The sequence below is a fragment of the Oryctolagus cuniculus genome, chromosome 7, assembly GCF_964237555.1.
Source record: "Oryctolagus cuniculus chromosome 7, mOryCun1.1, whole genome shotgun sequence".
NCBI classification, from domain to species: Eukaryota; Metazoa; Chordata; class Mammalia; order Lagomorpha; family Leporidae; genus Oryctolagus; species Oryctolagus cuniculus.
In genome coordinates this window covers 75,581,241-75,604,764 of record NC_091438.1, presented here as the reverse complement: position 1 = coordinate 75,604,764, position 23,524 = coordinate 75,581,241, and the positions used below count along the sequence as shown (strand labels likewise).

General features: G+C 38.5%; 1 protein-coding gene across 4 annotated transcripts in view; it reads left to right on the top strand.

The window, feature by feature from the left end:
* Window positions 1-583: 583 nt before the first annotated feature.
* Window positions 584-23,524, top strand: part of TLCD4 (TLC domain containing 4) — a 101,357-nt gene continuing 78,416 nt past the window's right edge. Inside the window, exons 1-2 of one of the 4 annotated variants that reach the window (XM_051856240.2) lie at window positions 584-796; window positions 16,548-16,621. The gene's annotated coding sequence lies outside the window, so the exon portion shown is untranslated. Of the gene's footprint in view, window positions 797-16,547; window positions 16,622-17,328; window positions 17,451-23,524 lie in introns of those variants that run through there. The other 3 variants (XM_051856236.2, XM_051856241.2, XM_051856238.2) reach the window with 3 other exon arrangements.

The following is a 23,524-nucleotide window of genomic DNA, read 5'->3' as shown; positions in this document are numbered from 1 at the left end:
ATAGCCCCTTTATTAAGTCAGCCTCAAGTTAACCTAAGTGTGCCATTTGTATCCTGTTGGGGACACTGACTGATACAGGGTGGTACAACCACGTGACAAAAACTTCACAGGAACTGGAGTTGATGGTTTGGAGAGGAAGGTCCTCCTTACCTGTTGGGGTGTGACAGCCAAATAACCTCTATTTGAGAGACCTACTAGGGAAGTAAGGGAAAACAGGGCCTCATCCTAAGCAGGGAAGTGGTGAAGACATTCAAAGAGAAGTCAAAGATAACTGGGGAGTTTGCAGGTTATATACTAGGAGGTCCAAAGGGTTTGAAGGATGGTAAGGAAAGGGGATTAGGTTAGACTGGGGGATTAGTAAAAACCATGGAAATAAGAATCAGGACAAAAACAGATGATCTGTGAGGCGTCTGGGGAGTGAAGAACGTGGGGAGGCTCTCAATTCACTTTAGTTCTGCTGACACCTATCATATGCTTCACATTGGGCAGGCCACTGGGGGTCCTGTGATAAGGGAGTAACAGTTAACACCCAAGCAGTGACTTAACAATGAGCCTAACTGTGTGAACTGCAGGCCTCTTGAAAGGGCCTGCTACAGAAAAGCCACCCAACCAATTCTTTCATGGGGCTTCCTGGGAGTGCGGGCCGCTAGGGATCCTAGCAGCTAGGACTCTAACCACCAGAATCCAACCATCTTCAATCCTAATGAGGATTGAAAATTACGGGTAAAGAAGACTGAAGCTTTTCTACAAAAACCAGGAGCCCACTTTAGCCGGCATTATGCTTGTCCATGACAAGGTAGGATAAAGCTGGACAAGAGTTTTAGTCTGGGTCGGAGACGGAACTAGGGCCATGCGATCACCAGGACTAATGATTGCATGCCTTACAATTAAAGCTCTTCTAGAAGGCTAGGCAGGATGGGTAACAGAAATTGCCCCAGTACAATGCAAATAACCTTCCTTTATCAAATACACTGACATATAGGTATATGAGTCACAGCCTTTTCCTGAATGGAACTACTACCTAGGACTCTTTGAATCACTAACCCTTTGAAGGCTAAGGCAGCTATTTAATACTTATAATAATTGGCACTCACTGTGTGCCTACTGCATTCTAGTATTAACTAATTGAATTCATAATAATCCTATGAGGTGAACAGTATTATCATCCCTCTTTTACAAATAAAGACACTGAGGTACAGAGAGATCATGTTATTTGCCCTGGGTCACAAAGCCAAGAATTGATAGATTCAGAACTCAGTCTTAGTCCATTTGAGTATATAGTTCATACTTTTATCTTCTGCACTATCATTAAAACTATTGTATATTTATACCTGCTACTATGCCACATATTTAACAAAGCAAGATAGAAACATGATATTATTCACTATGTCTGACTTTTCACTTATAAAATGAAAACTAAATAGGAGGAAAAGGATGTTTTAAAGTAGTTTAGAACATTTTAGTAAATAATTAATTTTCGGTTTTCTAGATTTTTCTCCAAGTGTATACAAAAGATACTGTAAATCTACATATATAATCTTGATTTAAGACTTGTTTAATGTGAAATAACTAAGACAACATAATTTTATTCTCACATATTCACTTTATATCCATTTATCTCAGTTCCATCTTTTCAGATATGTTTAGAAATTCTGCCCCAACCTATACATATACAATGATTTATCATTTCTGTATTGTTAAATGTTTGTTTATTCATTTTCACTTATTTGAAAGGCAGAGCAGTAGAGAGACAGATCTTCCATCTGCTGGCTCACTTCCCAAATGCCTGAAATAGCCGGGGCTGAGGGCTGCTGAAGCCAGGAATCAGGAACTCCATCTGGGTGTCCCATGTGAGTGTCAGGGACTCAGGACTTGAGCCATCTTCTGCTGCCTCCCAGGCACATCAGCAGGAACCTGTTTCAGAAGCAGAGGCAGGACGCTACCCTGGACACTGCCAAGTGTAACTTAACCCACTGCTCCACAATGTCTGCCCCATGATTTCCATATCTAATGTATTAAAATCTTATTTAAAAATATATGTGCACCCTGGGAAGCAACAGGTTATGGCCCAAGTAGTTGGGTTCCTACCATCCTCATGGGAAACCCAGATTGAGTGACTGGCTCCTAGCTTCAGTCTGTCGCAGCCCCAGCTGTTGCAGGCCTTTGGGGGAGTGAATCAGTGGATAGGAGATTTTTTTTCTCTCTCTCCCTCTCTTTCTCTGTCTCTCAGATAAAATAAATAAGTTATTTTTAAATTAAAAGAAATACAAATTCAGCTTCAGACTATCATAGCATATTGTACTGATTGTTAATGATAGCCTTATTAATAGTAGCATTTTAAATTTCAAAAAGGCCATATTTTCTGGTTTTTGACCTATAAATTTGGAAATAATTACATTTCTGCACTAACAATTGTCTTTGGAATTCATCAAGTTAATTTTCTCCTTATATCAGTCCTCCTTCCCCTAAAACCTGTGACTGGCATCTCCACTGAGCCTTTTATCCTTTATCTTCACTGCTCTTCTGGTCTTTCTTCAGTTCTCTTCTATTGCCAGAGCTCCTTGTCCTTGATAGAAACACATGTGTCTTAACTGTTCTCTAACTATTCATTATTTCCTACCTTTCTATGAGGACAAAGTGCAGCAACTCCCCTGCCCCACTCCATTTCATAAACATATAATATGTGCTGTATACCATTGAGTAAGCATGTACACCTCTCAACTACCATCTTATGAATGTAAGCGCTGTTATTAGCTGCATTTTGTAGGTGAGGAAATGGGAGACTTGGCAATGCTAAATCACACTGCTGGCTCTTTGATCTTGACTTCCTGTGGATGTATTGTCACCTTCCTGGGAACTTCAGGGAGATAGTGATGTTACTTAGGGAAGGAACTTCCTGCAGAAAACATTTTACAGTAGGACGGCATAAGATAAATGAAATTTTACTTACTTAGAGGTTAGCATTATTTTTTTCTTAGAAGTTCTGTGTAAATAATCAACAACTGTACTCCACAACAGTGAATAGGTAGTAGCTTTTGCTGTGCCTGTTAGCCAGGCTTCTGCTCAGTGTCTCCATAGCTTACATAATATCCTGTTCATCATTTATCAGCATTAGGCGGCCTATTAATTGTGAATCCCTTCTCTGTTTGTTACAAAACGGACTTGTTAATTTACTGAAAAACTTTTTTTATATAAATCTCAGGCAACAACCATTTTCCAAAGGTAAGATGGCCTTCTCCTCCATACCAGTACTCAAGTGGGCTCTTTGCTGATATTTATTTTATATAAATGAGAAGGTAAATGAACCAAAGAAAGCCTTAACACTTTTTAATATTTGATTAATATTTGCCAGTGGAAGTGTGGAATAACTGTGTCTTAAATTAAAGCTTAGAAGAATCTAAATTTCCTTTTCTGAAAAGATATTATAAATTAAACAAAACCTTTCATGGTCAGTTTCTTCCAACAATTATCTCCTCTCTTTCCTGTGTTGAACCACTGACTCTCACTGCATCTTTACCCTTAGCTTATAAAACAAGCTCCAGTCTCTCCTATTAAAAAATAAAAGCAAAATCAATAAAAGTTCCCTCAATCAGTCTGGCTCAGCATAACTCCTTTAAACTACGCAACCCAACCGCATTAAAATGGCGATTGGGTCTCTAACCACACCTTTTATCCCTCTGCCAGAGTGCTTTCTTCTCCTGGTTTATTTTAATATTAAGGGTTGATGAATTAGGGTTTAGGTTTGATCCGATTTTGGTGTCTGAATGTGAATCCTTTGGGAAGTGGTTGGATTGGGTTAGGTTGCTAGGGTGGGTCTCCAGGATGGAATCATGATGGTTTTATAAGGAGAGAACAACACATAGAGGGTAGATAAACCATGGGCTCCCTGTGTCTCTGCTTCCTGGCTTTCTATGCACTTGTTCTACCATTGTCAGCCTCCACAAAACATCACATTAATGGGACCACCTGATCTTGATCACTGAGCCTCCAAAATGTAAGCTGAAATAAACCTTCCTTCCTAAATAGTTCCTCTCAAGTATTTGTTACGAACTAATGAAAAACTGACTAATACAGCCTCACAAAGCACACATTCCCTTTACTCCCCTAATGGCCCCTCCCCACCCTTGCATTTCTTTCTTCCAAACTTCTCAGTCTGGTGACTTGTCTCCCTCCTTCAGAAATATTAACCACTTCCCATAAAAGGAGGTTTCATCCTGTGGTTTCTTCTTCCCTGACACAGGCCTCATGTTTCATCTGATTCAGTACTAAGTCATTGGGGCTTCAGCGAATAATAGGGTCAAGTCCCATGAACAATGTAGAAAGTGAATCTTCCAATGGTAGTTAAGCACACATTGCACTAAGAAGCATTTAATTTCCTCAGAGACAGCACAATATTATCTTTTCTCATGAAATGATATTTCCTTTCCTAAAGGAATTTGGATCTATATAAAAATAAAAGATTCTTGATTTCCTTTATACTTTGAAGAAATAGTAGCAACTCCAAGTAAAATACAGTAACTTTATGTCTCTTCTAATGGGAGTTTGGAATGGAAGTTGGTCACATTTCCACTTTAGTCTGCCAAATACCAGTCCTCAGAATTTATAAGTTTCACTATTGCTGACTTATATCCCTCTTTAGATTTAGTGATGCATTGCACCCTCTTTCCCAGTTGATAGTCTAATGAGGTAGAGCTTTGCCCATGCTCCACCTGTGATTAACGTGTTTCACTTCATCTCTACACCTTGCTTGGATTCCTTGACTTTCTGGGAAACAAATCATCCATCTCAAGTGGGAGGGCAATTACAATATGCGAGTGGGTGTCTGGAGGCCCCAGGGCCTTGTGTCTATAGGATAAAACCATCACATCCAAGAGAATTTCTAAATTTTGGGAAAACTTCAACAGCCTAAGATGCAGAGGACTCTTTTGTTCAAATACACATTATATTTACTGAGTAGCTAGAAATGTGGACCACCCTGGTCTTTAAGAGTGGTTCTCCCAAACCAGCCCCTAGAAATGTTACTTATGTTAGTTCACACGCAGATGGAAACAGTCATAAGTAGTTACCATCTTTGTCAGTATTCTTAAAAAGAAAGTCTACTCTTGAAGTTTTCCTTTTCGTTGTTCGTCTTAATTTCTTAATTCATTGAAATATAGCGTTTGTCATAATTCTCCAATAACCTCTGAATTTGAAAGTTCAAGCAACATGTATTATCTTGGGTCATTGGAAAAATATTTTTAAGAATTTTTATCTCATTGACTATCATTTCTCCATTTTTTTCTGATTCTCACTGTTGTTCTATCTTCATATCTTCTTGGATATTTATTTTGCTACATGCTTTCCTTAAAACAAACAAAAAAATCCCCTTTATTCCTAAAATATATTTGCAATGTACTGAAAGTAATAAAATGAGCATTTGCATACCCCCACCAGTTCGATTGTTTTTTAAAAAAGATTTATTTATTTATTTGAAAGGCAGAATTACATGGAGAGAGGGAGATACAGACATCTTCCATCTGCTGGTTCACTCTCCAAATTGCCACAACAGCCAGGGCTGGGCAAGGCTGAAGCCAGGAGACTGGTACTCCATTTGGGTCTCCAGTGTGGGTGGCAGGGGCACAAGCACTTGGGTCTTCTGCCACAGGTTTCCCAGGCGCATTAGCAGGGAGCTGGATTGGAAGTGGAGCAGTCAAGGCTTGAACTAAAATTCAGAGGAGATGCTGGCATCACAGGTGGCTTAACCCACCGCACCACAGTGCCAGTCCCATGCCATATTTTTTTTTCAGACTCATTCTCTTTCCTTCTAAGAAACAAAATTCTTATTCCCTTTTGGTTCTTGTATTTCTAAGGATTTTAAACTGAGTATCTTTTTGCCTTTTGTGACAGAGTAACAGTTGCCATTGCCTGCTTTATCCTTTAGGGGCATGTCTATGACTAGCTTTGACAAACTCTGTCCAGGAATATCAGGAAGACAGTGTAGGAGAGGGAAGAACAAGACAGGAAGAACCTGGGTCCTGAGTGGCTTATGGAACAGAATTGCCTTGTCAGTCTAGGCTCCACTGTTACATGAGAGGGGCATACATTTCTATTTTCTCTATGTCCCTGAATTTTGGACTTTCTTTATAGTAGTAATTTAGCCTTTATTCTAATACAGAAATTGAGGATTTCTAACAAAATCTGAAAATATATAGCATTACCTAAGCAGTCAGACAATTGGTAATGAAGAGACAGGTCTATCATGCTGGAAAATTGGTGATCCTTATGATGTCTTGGCAAGATAGTGGGTAAGAGTTTCACCTGCTCAACATGGAAGGCTGACTCATATTTCTTCTACACCTAAAGTCTGGGAGAAGTGTTTAGAAAGAGCCAGAATACAGATATATAATAATTTCTCCTGGCTGAATTTAGCAGTGTTTTTCAAGAGAGAAATGAGCTTACCTAAGAAATACTGAAGTTGCAAGCAGAAATGGAAAGAAATGAAGAATGTACAGAAAAGTGGGGCTTCACCAGGTTGGCAAATCCAACCATTTCTGTAGTCCAAACAAGAGATAAAGATGTTTAAAGTCTTTCTTAAATTCCTCCCACTTTGATTCTTCAGCCGAAGAAAGAGTCTAACCTTGCAGGGAGAGCAAAGTGTAAACTTTCCCTCTGAAAGTTGATAATTTAAGCCTTTGAAAAAGACATGAAATAGGTCCATGTAAAAGCATACCAACTGTATAAACATATGGGAGCACTGGTGCCAAACACAGAGCGCGTGACTCAAAGAAAAGCTCAGGTGGTTGAAGCTTAAATACCCATTCACAGGGGGAGAGGGACGTGGGATATAGTACCTCCCTCTAAAACTATTTTGTTGGCAGATGATTGGGCCCAGAAAAGCAGAAAAGGGCCTGGGACAAAATTCTTCTCAGCTCAAGATGTGATGTTCGACTTTCGGTCTTCTTGCCATATGAGTTCACTCTTCTCTGGTGATGAAGTTTCAGTAGGAAGATTGAAAGCAATTGTGTTCCTCTGGTGGAACATCAGTCAGCTGGATAACAGAACTTTGGAGAAGGCCTCTCCTTGTGCTGGGAAGGGCTGGGGGAACCCTGAATCAGAGGTGGCGTCTTGAACACCTCAGCCTGTAGAAGTGCCAGTCCATGGCATGTCATTTTCTGAGCCCCAGCACAGCAAAGATCAGATTAAGGATATTGCCTACTTAAAGATTATCTGAAAGTAGCCACACAAAATACTGGAAAGAGGAATGAGTAGGGCATAAATACTGGATAATATGCAAGTTTAAAAGGTGGTTCCAGAGAAGAATTCTGGGTGTGGATCCTGGCTTGTATAAAGATGCTGCTCCACTCACCACTGTGTTAACATCCTGATAAACCTATCATTAGATGAAAATATCCTAAGTCAAAAATGCATTTTAGACACCTGATCTACTGAATGTCATGCTCAGCAACACAAGACCCTGTAGACTCTGGGATGTTTGTCCTCATGATTGTGTGGCTGACCAGAGCTGTGGCTCATTGCTGCTTCACAGTATTGTGAGAGAGGATCATACCACATATTTCTAGCCCTGGAAAAGGTCAAAATTCAAAGTACAATTGCTACTGAATGCATATCATTTTCATATCATTCTAAAACAAAAAGAAATTGTTAATTTGAATTGCTGGAAAGTCAGAGATCATCTGTAGACAAATAGCATACAATCCTATTTACTATTGTGTTGCTGAAGAAATCACAATTAAGACCCACAAGATCATTATTCATCTCCTGAAGCAGTCTTTAGGAAAGCATACTCTCTATCATCCACTTCAATTTTGAACTTGAGGAATAATGGGTAAGAAAGAACTTCCCAGAGGGTAAACCCAGGAACCCTGAGACTGTAGCAAAAAAGTATTCAGATGGGTTCATCAAGAAACTTCTTCCATGATTAGGGGAGAGATTTTTACTAATTGCTGAACATTTCCCATTCTTTTAAAATGGATACTTTTATTGTGGTTAATTCTATTTTTTTCCTACCCTTTCTCCATGAACACCTACCTCCTATGTGGTAGACTGCAATAAATGGTCACCAAAAGGGCATTCAGTAACTTTTTTTTATTGGTTTATAGGCCTTTGGACTATAACAAGTCATATCTGACCACTAGAGAAAAGGCTGCACTTCTCCATGGGTAGTGGACTTTGAGCTGGTTGCAGAGTTTATGGGACAATAGATGGTCTTCCTTGGAGGAGATTGAGGTATATGGGGAGAAGAGTCCACTCTGCTTTTTGAGTGCTCTGAGGGATTGACTGTGTCTCCTTATTAGTACTGACCTTCAATTATGCTGTTTCTGGGAATTCTGATCTGTTTATTCAGTAACTGATCATCTATGTGTTGACAGCTCCCAAATTTGCAGACAATATACGCATGTTGACATCAGCCAGAATTCTTTTTTTCACTCAAGACCCATATTATCCCAGATACTCAATACCTTTGTTTGGAGTTAACTCAACCACAACATGTCCAAAGCTGAAATTATTTCCTTTCTCCATAAACACCTTCCTCCTCTGTGGTAGACTGCAGTAAATGATTGCCAACTGAAATCATTCCCCTATACTCATATATAAATATGCCCCCTTTGCAATATGACTTTCCATTCTTCCCAGAAAGAGGTAGAATTCAAGTTTCCTCTCCTCATTTCTGGGTTGGACTGTGACTTAGTTTGACCAACAAAAGGCAGAAGTGTTGATGTGGGAATTCTAAGCCTAGACTTTTAGACACTTTGCTTTCATACTCTTAGAAAGTTCCTATAATTATGTTAAGAAATCTGAACTGACCTCTTTGAAGATGATAGACTGTATGAAGAAAGATGTCCAACTGACATCCAGCATCAACTGCCAGCAGGACAGGCAACATAATTTGGGAAGCTCAGTGGTTTTATACTTGTACCCTAAGTATTCAGAATTTTGACATGGCAACAGAATAGCAACAAACTAAGCTCAGAGCCCTTCTAAGAGAGGGCCTAGTGCAACTGCACAGGTCATAGTCTCATAAACTGGTACTGACCTCCAGGGACCATCTTGGGTCCTCAAGTCCCCACCAAACTGCCAGTTGACTGTCAACATAAGAGTGAGTACAGGTAAAAGCAGCAGAACCTCCTAGCTAAGTCCAGTCCAAATACTGACTGACATAATTAGTAGCTAATAAACTATTGTTGTTTAAAGCCACTAAATTTTGTAATTTTGATAGGCAGCAATACACAAGTGAGATATATTATCTTGTCTTTTATCCTGGATAACTGAAGCCTAGATCATTCAACTTTGCCCTATGAAGCCTGAGGAATTCTTTAGGCTATCTACTTTCCTGTGTGTTCTCTTTTTAGTCATGTATGGGTAAGAAAAGTATTGGTGTAGACTGCTTGGGTTTAAATTCTGTCTTATTATTTATACCTCTGAATGTCCCTACTTCTTCATATTTAACAGAGAGATAACCTTATCTTTCTTATTAGAGATGAAGCGTGAATGAGAAAGCTCACAGCGTTTAGCACAGGGACTGTGCTCAGTAAACAATGGTTACCAACCTTCCTGTCCATGAGATTCAGACTGAAACTTGCAGGTATACTACAGAAGACTTCTCGAGTGATACAGGAATACTATTCAGAGACATGAAAAGCAGACATGGTCCTGGAGAAACTATAAAGTGGTATGTGGCTACAAACTGGGGCTCTGGAGGCAGACTTTCTTCCTTCACATATCAGCCCTGCCACTTGTTTTGTTTCTTTATCACTCTACTTAATTTTGTCAACTATAAATAGGAATGCAAAAGGAAATCTCTTATTATGATTATAGGATTGAAGACTAAATGATGAAGTCCTGAAGGCCCTGTATATAGAATAATCCTGCTACATGATATTTAAAATGTGAATATTGGTCAGAAAGGCAAGCCAAGATCACTTTGCCAAATATAAAACATAGACTGCAAACAGGATTGACATAGGAGGTCAGGAACCAGAGAGAGGTAGAATAGGTTACATCGGGAGATCAAGGCAGGAGTAAAGCCATTCAAGACTTTGGCACTGCATTAGAAGTCTCGCAGATGTACTATGGGATTCCAAACCCTCTCTGCAAGCCACAATGGCAAAGCAGAAAATACCTTTGGATGAGCAGGAACAGGTCGAGAAATCCCTGTTTATTTTCCACTAGTTTGTCTTTGAGAGCCCACTCCATTTTTAGATTGGTTCTTGTTTTGTTCCTTATTCATGTCAATAATCCATTTATTTGCCAATTCTTTATTAAACAATTTGGAATTCAACAGTAAGTGAAAGACTCCTCTGGTTCTCATGGAAATTCAGACTCACAGGAGATTCAGACAACCGAATTCGCAGTGTCAACATTTTGTGAAAACTTAGAGAATCAAGGAAAGCTTCCTGAAGGAAATTACCTTTCAGGTGATATGGGTTGGGGAGGGGTGGGGTTAATGTGCTTGGTACTAGAGTGGCATATTCCAAGTTAAAACAAGAGCATCTGAAAATGTATAGAATGAGAGAAATAGGAACTTCAAGAATTTAAAGTAGTTCAATATTACTTAAAATGTGACTTAGAAGACAGAAATGGCTAGGGAGGAAGACAATGGAATTACGAATGTTTACCCAATTGAGGAATTTGAACTTTGACTTGAGGACAATGTATCTGAAGGGGGGTGGCATTTAGAGAGAACCCTGACCACTTGTGGAGAACAGAAGAGGTAGGACAAAAGGGACACCACCTGCTTTAGTTAATAAAGTTTTATTGGAATACACCATACCCATTCATTTATGTATTGTCTATAGCTGTTTCCAGGCCTTAAGTATAGAGTTGGGTACCTGTAACAACTGGCCCACACAAAGTCTGAGCTATTTACCCTCTGGCTCTTTAAGAAAATATTTACCAAACTCGAGCAGACGGTAGTAACAACCTGGAATATGACAATGTGGCTAGCTATGAGGAAGGGTTGATCGAGATTTTGGAAATGCAGACCTATGGGGTGTGTCAAATTGTCCATGACTGAGGAAATGTTGACCCAGATATCAGTTAAGATCATCTGTTTTAATTTTTAACTGAATTAAGATGGAATTGAGCCCCTATCACACAACCCTTATAAAGTGCAGAACTTCCTGAAGTATTCTGTCAATTTTCCAGACATCTGATTGTAGCATTATCTAGGGTCTACACTTCTGTTTCTTCCTCTTTCTCTCCCTTCCTTCCTTCCTTCCTTCCTTCCTTCCTTCCTTCCTTTCTTCTTCTTTTTTTTTTTTAAAGATTTTATTTATTTGAGAGGTAGAGTTATAGACAGAGAGAGGCAGAGACAGAAAGTCTTCCATCCACTGGTTCACTCCCCAAATGGCCCCAGTGTCTGGAGCTTGGCCCATCTGAAGCCAGGAGCCAGGAACTTCTTTCAGGTTTCCCATGTGGGTCAGGGGCCCAAAGACTTGGGCCATATTCCACTGCTTTCTCAGGAAATAGCAGAGAACAGAATTGGAAGAGGAGCAGTTGGGACTAGAACCTACCCATTTGGGTTGCCAGAGCTGCAGGTGGAGGCTTAGCCTACTATGCCTCAGCCCTGGCCTCGTGCCTCCGCTTCTGCTGTTGAGTTCAGTTTATCAGCTGTTTCTAACTCATTGGTCTGGATGTGACATTCTGTTCTTGGTTTGCATTCTTCATCTATTTGATCCAGCAGGGCAACTCGGCCCCATTCTATGATTTCTTCACTTACCACATTACCACCTCTCCTCCTGTTGTGTGTTTATTGTGGGGGTATGTTGAATTTAGGGGGAGTGGAAAGCCTATTGAAGATTCAGAGAAATTAGGAGAATTAAATACATAGGGGCAGACATTGTGGCACAGTTAACAGGGTTAAGCTTCTGTTTGGCATGGCTGCAACCCATATCTGAGTGTCTGGGATCAGATCCTGCCTCTGCTTTCAATACAGCTTCCTACTAATGCACACTAATGCAGATAGTCCAAGTACTTGGGTTCATGCTACCAATGTGGGAGATCCAGATGGAGTTCCTGGCTCCTGGCTTTGGCCTGGTTGTTGTGTTCATTTGAGGAGTGAATCATTGGATGGAAGATTCTCTCTCTCAGTTCTGTCACTCTGCCTTTCAAATAAATAAATAAAATCTTTAAAAAGAAATGCCAGTAACTTAGAATAGTACACATTTTTAAAAGTATTTTGGGTATACCATGAAGTTACTCTGCTTTCTATCTCTTTTCTCTTCTCTCTGGTCTCTCTTGATCCCAACTCCTTTCAGACCCCCAAGTTAATTTCTAATGTACAACAGTTCTTTTTGCTATCCATCTCTTATTAACCCAAGTTCCCAAGGCATACCATCTACACCTAATAATTCATCCAGATGTTTTCCTCTGAGAAGAATTCTCAGAGAATTATTTTTATTTCACTATTGCAGCAAGGTGTCTTAGAATCAGGATAGCATACTGAAGGCAGATTTGGAGCAGTCAAAGTGTAATCTGGTTCATCCTGCTGGAGTAGTTAGGAAAGGAGGTAATCCAAAATGGGGATAATGAAGTAGGGAAGTCAAGAAGATTCCCACTGGAGTAATATAAATACTTAAGGGGTGAGTATGATGCTGTAAATTAGAGAGGAGGTCAGGAATAAAGAACACAGAAAATTCACCAGAAGATCTATACTGTAGACTCTTGACTTCTAGATAATGAAAATTATAACTTAATTGTTTTGATACAAATATGTGGCTAGTTCAAAAACTTCATGGAAAGGTGGAATTAAAAAAAATAAATTTATTTTTGATGGAAAATTTTTATATCCATGCAAATTTTTTCATATTAGGCATTTTCGATGAAATTTTTGAAGACCTACTGTATGTACCATCTAATACAGAATTAACAAACAAGAAAAAATAAGAAATATTTAAATATTTAAGAAATGGAACCCTTGGCCGGCGCCGCGGCTCACTAGGCTAATCCTCCACCTTTTGGCGCCGGCACACTGGGTTCTAGTCCCAGTAGGGGCGCCGGATTCTGTCCTGGTTGCCCCTCTTCCAGGCCAGCTCTCTGCTGTGGCCCGGGAGTGCAGTGGAGGATGGCCCAAGTGCTTGGGCCCTGCACCCCATGGGAGACCAGGAGAAGCACCTGGCTCCTGGCTTCGGATCAGCGTGGTGCGCCGGCCGCAGTGGCCATTGGAGGGTGAACCAACGGCAAAGGAAGACCTTTCTCTCTGTCTCTCTCTCTCACTGTCCACTCTGCCTGTCAAAAAAAAAAAAAAAAAAAAAAAAAAAAAGAACTGGAACCCTTAACCTCACATCATTTCTGAAATCTGGTTTTCTTTATGGTTCATGGGATTATGCTGTTTTGACACAGTTCAATCAACTGTGCCTGAATCATTCAAGCAGCATTGGTTTCCTTTTAAAAAAAACTCAAGCATAAAAGAATTAGTAAATGTACTTAATATGTTCTCCAAAAAAAATCAACCAGGAAAGGCTTCAATATATTGGCATCAAAATAAATAACTTAGTATGACCACCATCACATATTGAGTGCCTACTAGATGTGAATTATAATTTCAGATGCTGGAGGGTTCTTTTACTTAAGCCTTATAATAACCCTATTATTATATTCATTTTACTGACGAGAAGGCTCTGGCTCAAAGAAGTTCTCTTTCCTGGGGTCATGATAAGTGCCAATTTGTCTGATTTCAAAACTCAATATTCAGATCATTTGTCCATTTTCTATATTGGGTTGTTTATATTCTGTATATTAATCATTTGTCCAGTGAGTTGTTTGCAAATGTTTCTCCCATTCTATATGTTGTCTCTTCACTCTGATGATTGTTTACTTTGCTGGGTGGAAGCTTCTTAGTCTCCTATAATACCATTTGTCTATTTTTGCTTTTGTTGTCTATGTCTTTGGAGCCTTATCCAGACATTTTTCCCCTATACTTATGTCTTAAAGCATTTACCCTGTTTTATTCTAGCATTTCACAGTTTCAGATCTTCCATTTAAGTCTTTGTTTCATTTTGAGTTCATTTTTCCTCAGGGTGAGAGGTTTGCAGGAATGGTCAAATGTCAGGCTTCTACATGTATGAAAGAGCTGATTTTTGTATGTTGATTTTATACTCTGACACTTAACTGAATTAATTTTTCAGTTCTAATAGTCTTTGATGGAGTCTTTAGATTTTTCTATATGTATCATCATCTCAAACAAGGATAGTTTGACTTCTTCCCTTCCTTTCTGTATGCTTTTTTATTTCTTTCTTTTGCTTAATTGCCCTAGCTAAAACTTCCAGTACCATATTGAATAGCATCAAAAGAAAATGCCTCTCCTTGTGTATGCTGTCACCTGGGTGTTTGTAATAGATGGCCTTTACTATGTTGAGTTATGCTCTATATCTAATTTGTTCAGAGTTTTTATCATGAGTGGATGTTGATTTTCTGCATCTACTTATAAGAGCATATGATTGTTATCTTTCACTCTTTTGGTATGATATATTTATTATAAATATACTATATTATTTAGTATGATATAATAATATTCATTATATTTAATATGATTTATTTAAATATATTTATTTGTGTTTGTCAAGCTATTCTTGCATCCCTGGGATAAAACCAACCTGATCATGATGAATAGTCTTTTTGATGTGGTGTTGGGTTCAATATGTCAGTGCTTTGTTGATAACTTTTGCATCTATGTTCATCAGGGACATTGGTCTACAGACTTTTTTGTTGTATCCTTGTCTGGTTTTGGTATCAAGGTAAAGCGGGCCTCATATGAGTTTAGAAGGGTTTCCTTCTTTTCAGCTTTTTGGAATAGCTTGAGAAGAAGTGATTTTAATTTTTCCTTAAAAGTTTGGTAGAATTTAGCATGAAGCCATCCAGTGCTGGGCTTTTTTTGTTTAGAGATGTTTTATTAGTGATTCAATTTCATTCCTTATTGGACTGATCAGGTTTCCTATGTCTTCATGGCTCAATTTTGGTAGTTATGTGTGACCAGAAATGTGTTTATTTCTTCCAGGTTTTCAATTTTGTTGGTTTATATTTGCTCATAATGGTCCCAAATGATCCACTGTATTTCTGCGGTATCAGTTCTAATATCAGGGAGAACTTTAGTATAAATTGGTATTTAGCAAACACTGCATGATTGATTAAATGGGCACATTCATTAATAAACAAGAATTAGTCTCAAGGGACTCATAGCTAGTAATACTACACTATTAATACCGCTATTACTGCTTAGCATTTATAAATATAATTTGTTTTACTCTGCTCAAAATTCTTAAGACCCATTAGCTCATTTACTTTTCATAACAACTGTATTATATCAGTATTATCCCCATGAAAATTTTTAAAATTATGAAATCTTATCACCATTTTTTAAGATAAAGTAACTGAGGGTCAGAATAGGTAATATTCTCAGACAGTAAGAGGTATTAAAGATTCATATTTCATAGGAAACTCTGCATTTCCTCGAGGACCTTCCAGGTCATTTTATTCCCACATTTCACTTTCTTTGGACCATTTTTCAACTCTGTATAAATGTGTCTTTTTCATATTCTCTTTAAAATAGGCTACAACATTTGCTTGGTTCCCCCAGTACATGAGTTAAATACCATCTTTCACTTTTTTTTTTCTTTTTATCTGTGGCAGAGGCATGTTTTTAGCTTTTTCTGAGAACTGTCTTTTGACAGAGATATAACTGGAATGCAACTTCCATTCTTACTCCAAGGCCCAATTCTGCAGGCCAAATATCTCCAACTTCATGGTGCATTTTATTCTGGAGCTGGCTTTTCAAGCAGTGTTCTGAGTCCTACCACAAAGGACTCTGATTTAGCATAGTTTTTGTTTTATTTAAGATTCTAGTTATTCTGTTGCAGGTGACCTGAAAAGCACTGCTTTGAACAACTTTATTGTAATTCTTTCCTGATAAGAGAAATAACATACATGTATAAAGCAAGTTAAAAACTTGCTCCACTCTCAAAGGAGAAAAGAAGAGAGAAATCCCATCTGTAGGAATCTCTGGGTTTCAGGAAGAAAGTGGCACAGTTATTCAATCTAGACCTTCCTTGTCAAAGGGTTTGGCAAGGAAGATGTAAGGAAAAGATACTGTGTGTTGGCAGCATGAGCAAAGCTGTGGAGACAGGAGAATTTTGAGGGGGTGGGGTGGAGGAATGACTAGTATTTTTATTTGGCTAGACTGAATACAGAGTATGAACCATGAGACAGGAAATGTAGATTCAAGTTAAAAGGGAAGACTTTAATGCTATGTATTTACTTAATAGGCAATAATAAGTACTGTAAAGCTTTTGAAGTGAGAGGATAAAGAAGATAACCAGTAGCATGTCAAAAGAATTCTGAAGAGTTATGAAGTTAGAGAGAGAAAGAGGGAGGTTGGGAGGGAGGGAGGGAAAGAGAGAGAGAGAGAGAGAATTGATGAATGACAAGGAGGGCAAAAATGTGAAGCCACAAGGATTTGTGAGTATTTATTTGGATTCTATTTTATGGGAAACATGTAATACTAAGCAATGGGAGAAGATACTCATTAAATTATTATCCTGGTATGATTCCAGGGAGACAAGACAACAGAAGTAAAAGATAGTGTATGGACCTACACTTGATGAGTGAAAGAGGAAGAACACAGAAGGTAAATAAATGAAAGACATTTAGGGAGTAGAATTGACAGTGTATCTGGATATATAAGGCAAAGAAAAGGGGGAGGGAAATTGAATCTTCTAGGTTGGGTTATTAAAGGTGAAATGGCTCCATAAACTGAGAAAGAAGAGAATGAAGAAAAGGGAAATAATCAGTTATATATTTTATTGCATTTGATTGACCTGAGAAAATATGGTAGGATCTTTGTGATGTAGATCTGGAGCTCAACAGTCTTAGATATATTGTCTGAGTGGAGTTCTGTCAAGTGGATTGCAGAAAGGGGAAGGACAGGGTTAAGGCACAGCAGAGATACAGTCTAAACTGGGTGAAGTTATTACCTGCAGTAGGTGGAAATGAATTGAGCAAAGGTTAATTGCAAAATTTATAGCTAAGAATCAAAACAGAAAAACCCATACATTCTCAGGTTCAAAGAACTATCAAAACCCTGAGATGAAAAGGTCAAGTGCTAGGGGAATGCAGCAAGAGCTTCTTGAGAAATGAGATCAAAGGTGGTAGAACAAGTTGAAGAATGTTTTCTGCAGAACTTCTTTTAGGGGGAGTGTTGTGTTTGGAAGAATTACTTTAGGTAAGCAGTGAAACTCCAATGCATTTAAGCAACAGAAGGTACTCAGTCAACCCCTATGAAGGGAAGAAGGAATAAGTGGAGCACAGAGCAGGTGGCAGGTCTATTCCACTCCTCAACAGCCGCTTAATCTTATGCAACACTGGGGAGAACCATGGAATGCTTGGAGATGATTTTCTACAGAATCCCGAAGAAGAGCTGAATTTTGGATTCAAGGTTATGAAGCAGCAGCAGGGAGGTCGGTGAGCTGTATTTTTATATTGATTTCCTTACAGTCAAAGAATGATTGCCATTACTGTTGTAATGGTCATTACAAACCAAGGAAGACCAAATTTACAAAGCCACATCTAAATTATTTAGAAGATTGATGGTTTTGAGCTTCAGCTCTATTTGTTTGTTCATCCCCTCCTGTCCAAATCAATATAAAAAAATGTCAAATTGAGCAAACTGGTGTTTTTAGCCATTGGTTATAGTTATTTATTTTTAAACATTTCTTGTACGCACAGAAATGAGAACATATGCAGTGGTTTTCAGAGGTTCCCACGATGTTCTTACAGTGTTAAGTCTTTGTTGACTTAATCTGGTTTAAGACAAAGTGAACTGAAATTGAGTTTCTTTCATATCTAGGTTGATAGATTAGGAGGACGACTTTTCCTTTTCGTACTAGTAGAATATTGTGTGTGTGTAACAGTGTTAAAAGCCGAATTTTGATAGCTTTTCAAATGTCCCCTGGTACAAGACTTTATGTACGAACCAGAGGGCTTTTCCTTTGTGGGGGTTCTAAAACGAAAGGCAGAGGCCTTTGCATCACTTGACTCCTTTTTATTAACTTTGGGTAATTGCTCAGGGTAAGAAATGAGGGCAAACATGGCATATTTTGCTCTTCTCTTTTCCAGAATGCAGATGACCATTTAAAACTCTCTCCTAGCCATAGGACTTTGAGGTGTCATAAATGAGATCCTTGACAAGCTGAAAAAAAGGGAGGATAGTACTTGGATAGCACCCACTCTACAAGGTTCATTGTAAGGTGCAAAGGTGTGTAAGACAGAAACTTGGTCACCAAACAACTTAAAATCCAGATGTGTTTAGAGATTTGACTCTCAGGATACAGTTGTGAGACAATCGTGCTTTGGAACCTATCTTACCATAATGTTACTGCCTACCTGGGTGTTAGGCTTTGGTCATTAGGCATTTGTCCAATAAAGCTGGACTTTGGATAAATGTATGATTTCATTTATTTCTAAATTCAGAAAATATTTATCATATTCTTATTGGTGTAGGCAATAGAGATTAATGAGAAGGGATGTGTGTGTGGGAACAAGACTACCGCAAAGGGGCTAGTTTGGAGGCAGTTGCTCTAATACAGACACTGAGTATAGAAATAAGTAAAGGGTGACTCTCAACTTTCTATGGTGGCTTGGTAGATCTCATGGTCATGTAGAGAGAGAGAGAACCACTGAGACAGTTATGCATCTGAAAACTGGTTGTTGCCAATACTTTAAATTCTGAAGACCTCAACTTCTACGTATAAATGTTAGGAGGTAAAGTTAATATTTTTCTGTTTTAAAATGTGTTATTAAATTTTTAATTGAAACATAATAACTGTATATATTTATGGGGCACAATTTGACATTTTAATATGTGTATACAATGTATAACATTTGGATCAGGGTAATTGGTTATATCCATCACTATAAATGATGTTTCTTATTTATATCAAAATAAATAATTCTAATATTCATCTCTAATTCATTTGAATTTGGTATATTTGTGAAATTCTTTATTTGTATTTAATTAGAAAAATAATCAATGGATTAAGTTTAATTTCCTGATCCTGATGTTTCCTGATCCTTTCTATAATATTATAGTTTCTGTTATACACAAACAGGATCAATAGTTAAAATTTTTCCTTACTCTACAATCCATTTTCCCCTCCTTTTTGGCTATTATATTATGTTAGCATTTTAGGGTACTACTTTTATTGGCATGTATTTGACAAAGTATGAGGACATTATTAACAGTATTTCCAAAGTGATTTTGAAAAATTTTTATTTACTAGAGAAATAAAGAGACATAGACATACAGAGAAAACTTATCCACTGGTTCACTTCCCAGTGCCCACTGCAGCCAGGTCTGGGTCAGGGTCACAGCCAGGAGGTTGGACACCATCCAGGATTCCCACATTGGTGGAAGGAACATAAAAATTCCTTGAGTCATCACTGACTTCCATTAGCAGGAAGCTGGAGTCAGGAGCCAAAGCCAAGAATTGAACTCAGGGACTCTGATTTGGGATGTGGGCGTCTTCTTTCTTTAAAAATTCATTTATTTATTTAGAAGTCAAGTTAGAGGGAGAGACAGGGAGAGAGAAAGAAAGATCGTCCATCTGCTGGTTCACTCTCCAAATGGCCACAATGGCCAGGGCTGGGCCAGGCCGAAGCCAGCAGTCAGGAGATTTGTTTAGGTCTCCCATGTGGGTGGCAAGGCCCTAGACACGTGGTGCTCTTTTGCTGCTTTACCCAGGCCATTAGCAGGGAGCTTGATTGGAAGTGGAGGAACAGGGACACAAACTGGGGCCCATATGCCAGTGGGGGCAGGCAGCAGCTTTTCCCAGTATACTACTGGGAATGGCCTCCGGGAATGTGGGTTTCTTAACCATTAGTTTTAACACTTGTGCCCCAAAGTGATCTCTCATCTTGTGTTTTCTACCAAGGAAAATTTTAAAATTTTATGGTTCCTGCTGGAACCATACCTTTCTTTGTAGAAAATAAGTCCCTGTAAGTAATACCTTTTTCACTAAAAACAGGTAGTCTCCTTCAAAAAATATGATTAGGGCAGGCCTTGTGGTGCAGCTGGTTAAGCCACTGCTTGGAAAATCCCCAATCGTAGCAAGGTGCTTGGGATCAAATCCTGCTGTCATTTCCAATTCAGCTTCATGTTAATTCATGTGGGAGGAAGCAAATGATGGTCCAAATGTGAGATACTAGATAGAGCTCTAGTTTCTTGATTTCTGCCCAGCTAGGCCCCTGCTATTGCAGGCTTTTGGGGTGTGAACCAGTAGATGAATGATCTCCTTCTCCCTGTTTCTCCCTCTCTCTGTCATTCTTTCAAATAAATAAATAAATCTTTAAAAATATTAGTATAGCAAAACTGTTTTGAAAAGAGATGTCCATAGGTAATTTCTCAAAACTATTACTTGCTAATGGGCAAAAATATTTTGTTTTTACTAAAATGAACAGAATACAGGCCCAAGGATCAAGAGGGAGATCTGAATACATAATACACATTTTCTATATAAATAGTAGCTATTCTTGGGGCAGGTATTTAACCTAGCAGTTAAAATGCTGGTTAAGATGCCTGCATTCCTTGTTGAGGTACTTGGTTTCATGAGCCAGCTCTGGTTCCTGATTCTAGCTTCCTGAAAATGCAAACCCTGAGAAGCTGCAAGTAATCTCTCAAGTAGTTGGGTCCCTGCCACCCACTTAAGACTCCTGGGATGGGTTCCCATCTCACAAATCCTGTCTTCAGCCTGGCCCAACCCTGACCACTACAGGAATCTGGGGAGTAAAACAGTGTACTGGAGCTCTGTGTGTATGTCTCTGTCTCTCTGCCTGTCAAATAATATTTTATTTTATTTTTTTGTTTTTTTATTTATTTTTTATGTGCAATTATTTTTAATGAAAAATGCCAGAATAGTTCTAAGTCATCATTCTTTTTTTTCTTTTTTTATTTAGTAAATATAAATTTCCAAAGTACAGTTTATGGATTACAATGGCTCCCCCCCCCCCCATAATTTCCCTCCTACTCACACCCCTCCCATCTCCTGCTCCCTCTCCCATTCCATTCACATCAAGATTCATTTTCAATGATCTTTATATACAGAAGATCGATTTAGTATATATTAAGTAAAGATTTCATCAGTTTGCACCCACACAGAAGCACAAAGTGTAAAATACTGTTTCAGTATTAGTTATAGCATTACTTCACATTGGACAACACATTAAGGACAGAGATCCCACGTGAGAAGTAAGTACACAGTGACTCCTGTTGTTGACTTAACAATTTGACACTCTTGTTTATGGCGTCAGTAATCTCCCTAGGCTCTAGTCATGAGTTGCCAAGGCTATGGAAGCCTTTTGAGTTGACTGACTTCGATCTTATTCCAACAGGGTCATAGTCAAAGTGGAAGTTCTCTTCTCCCTTCAGAGAAAGGTACCTCCTTCTTTGATGGCCCCGTTCTTTCCAATGGGATCTCACTCGCAGAGATCTTTCATTTAGGTCTTCTTTTTTTTTTTTTTTTCCAGGGTGTCTTGGCTTTCCATGCCTGAAATACTCTCATGGGCTCTTCAGCCATATCCGAATGCCTTAAGGGCTGGTTCTGAGGCCAGAGTGCTATTTAGGACAGCTGCCATTCTATGAATCTTCTGTGTATCCCGCTTCCCATGATGGATCTTTCTCTCCCTTTTTGATTCTATCAGTATTAGCAGACACTAGTCTTGTTTGTGTGATCCCTTTGACTCTTAGATCTATCAGTGTGATCAATTGTGAACTGAGATTGATCACTTGGACTAGTGAGATGGCATTGGTACATGCCACCTTGATGGGATTGTATTGGAATCCCCTGGCACGTTTCTAACTAAAAAAAATTATTCTTGATGCTTCTGACATCTCATATAGAGCATCTAAAGCAGGGACCTGATGATGAACATGATTCACATGTATAGGGTGGTTTGATTATAGTAAGACTATTGCATGAATAGTAGCTGTAGTGACATTTTGATTGGGAAAAAATAATTTATAAGAGAGATAATGTCTTTGAATGGTAAAGAGATTCTGTAATAAAAATTACTCATTTTCTTTTGTTATATTTAGGATAGTACCTCGTCTATATGACTAGTGAAGTGGTTAATTTATATCACTACAAAAATTTATTATTTTGGAATTGAATAAATTCAGTAGAGGATGGTGGTGAAGAAGGGGATGTTTATACTAGGGAATATTTCTATATTATAAAATTGTGTTTATAAGCTCTATGAACATTACTTATGAATAGTTCATCTCATTTTATGATTTTAAAAGCATATTTGTTATTCAGAATAGGATAGGGATCATATTAATTCTAATTTTTTTCATCTCTGTGCACTGTTTCTCCAAGATGTTTCAAAATGGTAAACATACATTTTACATGTTAATAAATAACATTCCATCTAAAGTAATGTGCCTTACTAACAAGGTATTTTGGACATAGAATTTGTTTTTTAAAAAAAGATAGCTTTCATAAATGTCACTTTTTTTTAAATTAGAGTGGTTAGAATGAATCTGAAAAGAGCATAATGAGACGTGAATGCCTCAGAATTAGAGAGTAGTGTAATGTGGAATAACAATCTGTTCATAGGATGAAATTGGTTGATTTTAACTTGAATGCCTTTTATGAATGAAGGTCATTTATAATGTATAAGGGTAATTAATATATTTTAAAAACTAATTAATTAATTAATTTAAAACTATTTATTTATTTGAAAGGTAAGCTGCAGAGAGGGAGGGAGAGACAGAGGGAGACACAGATCTTCTATCCGCTGGTTCACTCCCCAGATGGCTGCAACAACCAGATCTGGGTCAGGCTGAGCCAGGAACCAGGAATTCCATCCTAGTATCCCATGTGGGCTGCAGGGGCTCAGGTACTTGGGCCAAGCTCAGCTAACCCTTCCCAGGCACATTAGTAGGAAGCTGGATCGGAGTCTGGTATCCCAAGTAGTGGCTTATCCTGATGCATGACAACACAGGCCTCCTAATTTATTTATCTGAGAGCCAGAGAGAGAGAAAGAGAGAGAGAGAGAGAGCAAGAGTGAGAGCGAGAGCGATAGAGAGCTCTCATATGCTGGTTCATTCCCCAAATTCCCACAATGGCCAAGACTTGGCAGGACCAAAGCTGGGCTCTCAAATCAGGTCTCCCAGTGAACTACCACTGTTGCTTCCCGGGGTCTACATGAGCAGGAAGCTGGAGTCAGGAGCTGGAGCTGGGAACCACACCTAGATACTCCAATAAGGGATGTGAGTACCTTAATGGACTTATTAATACTAGGCTAAATGCCTGCCCCATATATTTTTATTCTGTGACATCTTTTAATACTCCTATTTTCTTTTGAGTGGCTGGTCTTTTTTTACATGATTTCTAAAAGCTTCTCATATATTAAGGAGGTTAGCCTTTTATCTGTGATTTGAATATCAAATACTTTTTTCCATTTTTAGTTTGTGCTTCTATTTTTCTTATGTTTTAGTTATATTTTGCTATGTAGTAGTTTTAAATTTTTGATT